We start from the raw sequence: 8615 nt of genomic DNA on the forward strand, positions 1-8615 counted from the left end.
GTCTCGCCAAGTTGCCCAGGCTGGTCTCGGACTCTCAGGTTCAGACAATTCACTCACTTCCCAAAGTGCTGGAATTACAGGCTGAGCCACAGAGACTGGCTACAAGTTAATTTTTTTTAACTTTTATTTACTTTTATTTAAAAAAATACAGTTCAGGGTTAGGTATACAAATGTTCATTATTCAGGTACTCTTGATGAGGTGTGCCTCCTACTCCCCCAGTAGATTCCCACTACTGCCAATCCAGCTTACCTGACCCCCTCCCAGCAGTTTCCCGCTACTGCCAATCATTTTCTTATAGTATTACTATAGTTGTTAAAGGTCCGCTTATGAGTGAGAACGCGGGATACTCATAACTTTGTTTCTATGAAAGATCACTCAGTATTATAGACTCAAAATTCATCCAGGTTGCTGTAAAGTTCATGATTTTGTTCTTCTTTGTGGCTGCATAATATTCCATTGTATATATGTACTACACTTTTTTTTATCCAGTCCTCTTTTGATGGGCAGCATGGTTGGTTCCATGTTCTTGCTACAGTGAACAATGCTGCAAAAAACATACATATGCAGGTATCTTTTCTATAGTGATTTGAGTTCTTCCAAGTATATTCCCAGTAGGGGGATTATGGGGTCATATGGAAGGTCAGTATTTAGATCTTTTAGAAATTGCCACACAGTCTTCATAGAGACTGTACTAGTTTACACTCCCACCAACAGTGTAGAAGTGTTCCCTTTCACCGGATCCTCTCCAACGTCTGTTGTCTTACGAGTTATTGATGATAACCATCCTGACTGGAGTTAGGTGGTATCTCGGTGTAGTTTTAATTTGAAATTCTTTGATGACTAGTGAGGCTGAGCATTTTTTTGTGGACCTGTTGGCTACTTGTGTGTCTTCTTTTGAGAATGTTTATTCATATCTTTTGCCCACTTTGTAATGTTTGTTTTTTTTCTTTTCGGCCCAACCCTAGGTGTTAGGCCTTTGTCAGACACACAGTTGGAAAATATTTTTTCCCAATCTGTGGACTGTCTCACTCTCTCTTGATGGGTTTCTTTGGCTTTGCAGAAGCTTGTCAGTTTGACAAGGTCCCACTTGTCTATCTTATCTCTTACAGCTTGGGCACTTGGGGTTTTATTCAGGAATTGGTTGTCAGTTCCAATTTCCATAAGAATGTCTCCTGCATTTTCTAAGGTTCTTTTAGTTTGAGGTTTTACATTTAGGACTTTGATCCATTTAGACTTGATTTTTGTGTATGGTAATAGGTAGGGATCTTGTTTTAATCATCTGCATGTGATCGGCCAGTTTTCTCAGCACCGTTTACTGAATAGGTTCTCCCCAGTGGTTGTTGGTGGAGGCTTTGTTGAAGAAGAGTTAGTTGAGAAATTGAGGTTTTGCTTCTGGAATTTCTGACCTGTTCCATTGGTCTATATGCCTGTGCTTGTACCAATGCCAGGTTACTTAGATGCTTGTAACCTCATAATAAAGTTTAAATTTTGGCAGTGTGATTCCTCCTGCTTTGTTTCTTTTGCTAAGGATTGTTTTGGCTATTCGTGGTCATTTATGTTTCCATATCAATTCCTGTATTGCTGTTTCCAGGTCTGAGAAGAATGATGCTGGTAATTTAATGGGTATTGCATTAAATCTGTGGATTGCCTTGGGTAGGATGAACATCTTAACAATGTTGATTCTTCCAATCCAAGAGTATGGACTATTTTTCCATTTGTTTTTTGTTTTGTTTTGTTTTGTTTTGTTTGAGTTGGAGTCTCACTCTGTCACCTAGACTGGAGTGCAGTGGCCCCTCCCAGCCACCTCAGCCTCGACCTGCTGGGCTCCGGCAATCCTTCCGCCTCAGCCTTCCAAGTAGCTGGAACTACATGTGCGTGCTACCACGCCCAGTTTATTTTTTGATTTATTGAAGAGATGAGGTCTCGCTGCCCAGGCGCATCTCAAACCCACGGGCTCAGGCAATCCACTCACCTCAGCCTCCCAAAGGCACGGTCATCTTTGATTTCTTTGAGCAGTGTTTTGTAGTTTTCATTGTTAAGGTTTTAAATCTCTCTGGTTAGAAAGATGCCAAGGTATTTATTTTTTTATGGCTATTGTGAATGGGATTGTGCTTTTTATTTGGGTTTCTATTTGTTTATTGTTGGTGTATAGAAATGCAACTGTCTTTTGCACATTTATTTCATACCCTGAGACTTTCCAAAGTCCTTTATCAGTGCAAGGAGGTTTTTGACAGATTCTCTTGGGTTTTCTTTTCTTTTTTTTTCTTTTTTTTTGAGTTGGAGTCTTGCTCTGTCACCCAGACTGGAGTGCAGTGGCTGCTCCCGGCCACCGCAGCCTCGACCTGCTGGGCTCCAGCGATCCTTCCTCCTCAGCCTTCCAAGTAGCTGGAACTACAGGCGCGCGGTACCACGCCCGGCTCGTTTTTATTTATTGTAGAGATGAGGTCTCGCCAACTTGCCCAGGCGGGTCTCGAACCGCGGGCTCAGGCAATCCACTCACCTCAGCCTCCCAAAGGCAGGGGATTACAAGCTGAGCCCGGCTAGGTTTTCAAGGTATAGAATCAAGTCATCTGCAAAAAGGGATAACTTGACTTCCTCTCTTCCTATTTGGATGCCCCTGATCTTCTTCTCTCGTCTGATTGCTTTAGCTAGGACTTCCAAATCTATGTTAAAAAGGAGGGGTGAGAGTAGGAATCCTTGTCATGTTCCGGTTTTCAGGGGAAATGTTTCCAATTTCTGTCTGTTTAGCAGTATCTGGCTGTAGGTTTCTCATAGATGGCTCTTACTATTTTGAGGTATGTTTCATCTATGCCTAGATGTTCAAGGGTTTTATCAAGAAGGGATGCTAGATTTTATCAAAAGCTTTTTCTGTGTCTAATGATATGATCATGTGGTTTTTGTTTTTACATCTGTTGATGTATTTAATTATATTTATGGTCTTATAAATGTTGAACTAGCCCTGCATCCTGAATATGAAGCTTACTTGTCATGGTGAATGATTTTTGAGATGTGTTGTTGGATCTGATTTGCTAGGATCTTTTTGAGAATTTTAGCATCTATGTTCATCAAGGATATTGGCCTGTGGTTCTCTTTCTTATCTTTACTTGCTTTGTGTGTCAATGTGATGTTAGCTTTGTAAAATGATTTGGGGAGAGTTCCATCTTTCTTAATTGCCTGGAATACTTTCAATAGGATTGGTATCAGTTCCTCCTTGTATGTTTTGTAGAATTCTGCTGGAAAGTCATCTGTTCCAGGGCTTTTTTTGTAGGTAGTTTTCTTATGACATAGTCAATTTCCTGGATTGTTAATGGTCTATTTAGAGTCTTGATTTCTTCTTGTTTCAACTTGGGGAGGTTGTGTGATGTCAGAAAGACCTCCATTTCCTTTAGGTTTTCACGTTTGTTTCCATATAAGAGTACATAGTAGTCTCTGATAATCTTTTGCATTTCTTTGGGGTCAGTTGTGACTTGACCTTTTGTATTTCTGATTGTGTTTATTTGGTTTTTCTCTCTTTTTCTTGGTTAGTCTAGCTAGAGGACCATCAATCTCGTTTATCCTTTCAAAGAACCATTTTTTTTTTTTTTTTGCTTCATTGATTTTTTTGTATTATCTTTTTGTCTTCTATGTTCCGAATTTGGGCTTTTATTTTGGTGATATGTATTCTTCTGCTGAAGTTAAGGTTTTGGTGGTCTTTTTTTTCCAACTCCCTTAGGTGATTTGTTAGGTTGTTAACTTGTGATCTATCCATTTTCTTCATGTGTGTTTGTAGAGATATGAATTCTCCTCTTACTGCTGCTATCACAGCATCCCAGGGGTTTTGGTAAGATGTTTCTTCATTTTTATTTGTTTTAGGTATCTTTTAATCTTGATTTCCATGTTGACTCAGGAGTTGCTTAGCATCATGCTGTTTAGTGTTCATGTTTTTGTTAGTTTTGAGGGAACTTTGTTGGTGTTATTTTTTTTTTATTCCACTGTGGTCTGAGAAGGTGTATGGCAGGATTTCAACTTTGTGAAATTCCTTTATGTTTTATTTATGGTCGAGGATGTGGTTCAATCTTATAGTACACTCCATTTGGTGATGAGTAGAATGTATAGTCCATAGTTGTTGGGTGGAGTGTTTTGCAGGTATCAATTAAGTCCATTTGGTCAAGCATCACATTGAGGTTCTGGATTTCCTTGTTGATTTTTTGTCTTGATGACCTGTCTAGGGTTGTGAGTGGGGTATTTAAGTCACCATCTATGATAGAGTTAGAGTCATCAACTTTTTAAAGTTTACCTAGAAGCTGTTTTATGAAAGTTGGTTCTCCTGTGTTGAGTGCATGTATGTTTAGGATGAATATTTCTTGTTGATGGATTGAACCTTTTATCATTATGTAGTGACCTTCCATATCTTTTTTAATTTTTGATAACTGAAAGGGTATTTTGTTTAATATTAAGATTGTGACTCCTGCTTTCTTTTGTGTTCTGTTCACCTGAAATTTTGTTTCTCATTCTCTGACTTTGCATCTGTGAGTGTCCTTCCTGGTAAGATGAGTCTCTCAAAGACAATATATTGTTGCCTCATGATATTTTATCCATTTTGCCATTCTATGACTTTTCAGTGGTGCATTTAGTTCATTCACATTCAGGTTAATTATTGAAATGTGAGAGTTTATCCTTGTCATAAGGTTCTTATAGAATTTGTTGTTGTTGCTGCTGTTTGTTTGTTTTCTTTCTTTTGATTTTTGGGTTGATCCATGTGTGCTTTCAATCTTTTTCCTGCATTCTTGTGAAATGCATTATCATTCTTTTTTTCCTTTCTTTGGTGCTTAATACTTTCTTAAGTGTTTCTTGTAGAGCTGGTCTGGAGGCAGTGTAAGCTCTTAGGGATTGACTGTCTGGGAGATTTTAATTCTCCATCACTGATGAAACTTAGCTTAGCTGGGTAGGTAATTCTTGCTTGAAACTGTTTATCTTTGAGAATGTTGAAGATTTGACTCCAAGCTCTCCTTGCCTGAAGTGTTTCTGTGGATAAGTCTGCTGCTATTCTAATTGGTCTTCCCTGTAGGTAGTCTGACCTTTTTCTCTTGCTGCCTCTAGGATTTTATTTATACCTACATTGTGTAGGTGAATTACTATGTGTCTAGGAGTTGGTCTACCCATCTGTCATCTTGTAAGGGTTCTCTGAATCTCTTATTTGAATGGTCACATCACTGATGAGATTAGTGAAGTTTTCTTGGATAATTTCATGGAATATTTGTTCCAGGGTTGTCTCTGTCTCTCTTTCTGACTCAGGAATTCCAATTAATCTTAGGTTCAGCCTCTTGAAATAATCATTCATCTCTGAAGGTTTCATTCTGTCTTGTTGAACTTCTTTTTTATGTTTATGATAATTTGGGTTAGTTCCATATTTTGGTCATCAAACTCTGAGATTCTTTCCTCTGCTTGGCTAATTCTGCTTTCCATGCTTATAAGTTTGCTATTTACTTTATTCAATGTATTCTTTATTGCTGTTACCTCAGTTACCAACTCCTTCATTCTTTCTTCTTATCTTTCCTCAATTCTATGTATTCTCTCTATTAATGTCTTGGTATCTGACTTTGTGGTTTGACACCAGTTGTTCTGGGAGCTCTTCATTGTTTGTGCTCCAAAGTCTGTATTCTGAGTGACTGACCTCCCAGGGGACTGTGTGAGACCCATATTCTTCTCTTGGTTTTTCTTCATTTGTGTAGATTTTCCTCCCTCCTTTTTTTTCCTCTTCTTTAATTATGTTTTCAGAGATGGGAGGGTAACTTTTACTTAAGTTTTCTCAATTTCCTATTCTTCCTTATGTGGATCCTCTGGCTTTGTTCAGTTTTGAAGCTGGACTGTGGGTGGAGAGCTGTACTTTTTACAGTTTTGAGATTTAATTGAGAGGCAAGCTGTGATTCAGAAACTATCTGCAGATCCTGTATCTGCTGACAGGTGTTTCAGCACCTTACAAGCTGACAGGTGTTTCAGCAGTGGGGATATAAGTTTGCCCCCTGAAAGCAAAATGAGATAAGAAAAAGGAAAAGAATGGCAAAAAGGAAGGAGGGGAATGATAGGAAGGTGAAGAAGGAGAAGAAGAAGAGAGAAAACAGACAGGTGTACCAACTAACAAATTAAAAGAGATACAAAAAAAGACAGAAAAGTTTTTTTAAAAAACTAAAACATACACATGATCATACAAATACAGAAACTGACAAAACCTCCCTACTGATGTACTCTCCCTCAAAAACACCAGTACACAAACAGAAAATCTAAAAAAGAAGAAATAGAATAACAGAAACAAAGCAACTATGAAAATGTAATCAAAAACAGAGAAAACTAAAACTAAAAACAAACAAGCAAACAAAAAATGAGCAAACAAACAAACAAATAAACAAAAAACTCACTCTGAAGTCATTCCTGTAAGTCCAACTTCCTTCAGCTCTACTTTCCAGCCCCTCCCCTCTACTCTCAGTGCAGGCTGATAGGATCACTCTCAGAGTCGGTCAGATGCCCCAGGCCTACTGTGGGAGGAGGATGGATCAGATCTGGACTCACCCAGCTTGCTGCCTGTCAAGTCTCCTACTCAGATCTGAGGTATCTGTGTCTGATCCAGAGTGGGGGAGGGGACTCTGTCTCTCCCAGTTTGATGAGATTACCTCTAGGTCCCAAGGTGGAGGACTGTGGAACTGAGTGGGGCAATGAAAGCCACTGCCTGGGCTCAACACAGAGAAAATGGCTCCAACTGGTGTTTCCTCACTGGTGGTGAGACTCCTCTCCAGTTCTCCCGATCGTCTCCCTCCATGGACCCAGGGCTCCAGCTGCTTTGCTGTCACAAGGGATGGTGCAGGCTGCATGCCAGGTGATGAGAATCAGCTGTATTCAGCAGGCTTTTCTCAGGAGAGTCCTGAGAGCAACAGACAACCCTGCACCATGGAGGCTTTAATCTCAGGGTGGTGGGGGGGTGCAGTTACCTCGGGAGGACAGTCCCAGGCGCATGGACCCAAGTCTTCCCTCAAATGAACTTTCACTCTCTCACACACTGGCATCACCCTCTCATGCAGAGAGTCTTTATGGACACTGGCTTTTGCAGAGACTTTCTTTTTTTTTTAATCGATATTTTTTATTTTGATATTGTGGGGTACAGTTAAGGGTTAGGTATACAAATATGCTTCATTCAGGTCCCCTTGTTGATAACTGGTGTCTCCCCATCTCTAGACAGATGTTTACTACCATTAGTCCCATCCCCCTCCCCATAGTTTCCCAACACTGTCAGTCATTTTCTTATAGGAGTGCATTAGATGATCAAGGTCCACTATATGAGTGAGAATATGTGGTACTCAGATCTTTGTTTCTGTGAGAGGTCACTTAGTATTATAGACTCTAGCTCCATCCAGGTTGCTGCAAAATTCATTATTTTGTTCTTTTTTATGACTGCATAGTATTCCATCATGTATATGTACCACATTTTTTTTATCCAGTCCTCTTTTGATGGACAGCGTGGTTGGTTCCAGGTTCTAGCTATTGTGAACAGCACTGCAATGAACATTCGTGTGCAGGTATCATTTTAAAGAGTGATTTGAATTCTTCAGGGTATATTCCTAGTAGGGGGATTGCAGGGTCATATGGGAGGTTGATATTTAGAGCTTTTAGGAATGGCCACACTGCTTTCCACAGAGGTTGCACTAGTTTACACTCCCACCAACAGTGTAGAAGTGTTCCCTTTTCACCACACCCTCTCCAGCAGCTGTTATTTTTTGAATTGTTGATAATTGCCATTCTGACTGGAGTTAGGTGGTATCTCAGTGTGGTTTTGATTTGCATCTCCCTGATGATTAATGAGGTTGAACATTTCTTCATGTGTCTGTTGGCTGCTTGGATGTCTTCTTTTGTGAAGTGTCTGTTCATATCTTTTGCCCACCTTATAATGGGGTTGTTTGTTTTTTTCTTTTCAGCACGTTTGAGTTCCTTGTAGATCCAGGATGTTAAGCCTTTGTCAGACCTGGTTTGGCAAATACTTTTTCCCAGTCTGTAGGCTGTCTCCCTGCTCTCTTGATGGTTTCTTTGGCTTTGCAGAAGCTTGTCAGTTTAATGAGGTCCCACTTGTCTATCTTATCCCTTATGGCCTGTGGGTTTCGAGTTTTGTTCAGGAATTGGATGCCAGTTCCAATTTCCATGAGGGTATGTCCTTCATTTCTAAGGTTCTTATGGTTTGAGGTTTTATATTTAGGTCCCTGATCCATTTGAAGTTAATTTTTGTGTATGGGGATAGATAGGGGTCCTGTTTCAATCTTCTGCATGTGGTCAGCCAGTTTTCCCAGCACCATTTACTGAATAGGTTCTCCTCTCCCCAGTGGTAGGTGGTGGAGGTTTTGTCAAAAATGAGTTGGTTGAGAATTGAGGTCTTGCCTCTGGAATATCAATTCTATTCTGTTGGTCTATATGACTATTCCTATACCAATACCAAGCTGTTTTGATGATTGTAGCTTTATAGTAAATTGTGAAGTCTGGTAATGTGATACCACTTGCTTTGTTTTTTTTGCTGAGGATTGTTTTCGCTATTCTTGGTTGTTTGTGTTTCCATATGAATTCCTGTGTTGTTTTTTCTAGGTCTGAGAAGAATGTT

Source organism: Carlito syrichta, unplaced genomic scaffold (genome assembly GCF_000164805.1).
Source record: "Carlito syrichta isolate Samal-C Ts95f unplaced genomic scaffold, Tarsius_syrichta-2.0.1 Scaffold308396, whole genome shotgun sequence".
Taxonomy (NCBI): Eukaryota; Metazoa; Chordata; class Mammalia; order Primates; family Tarsiidae; genus Carlito; species Carlito syrichta.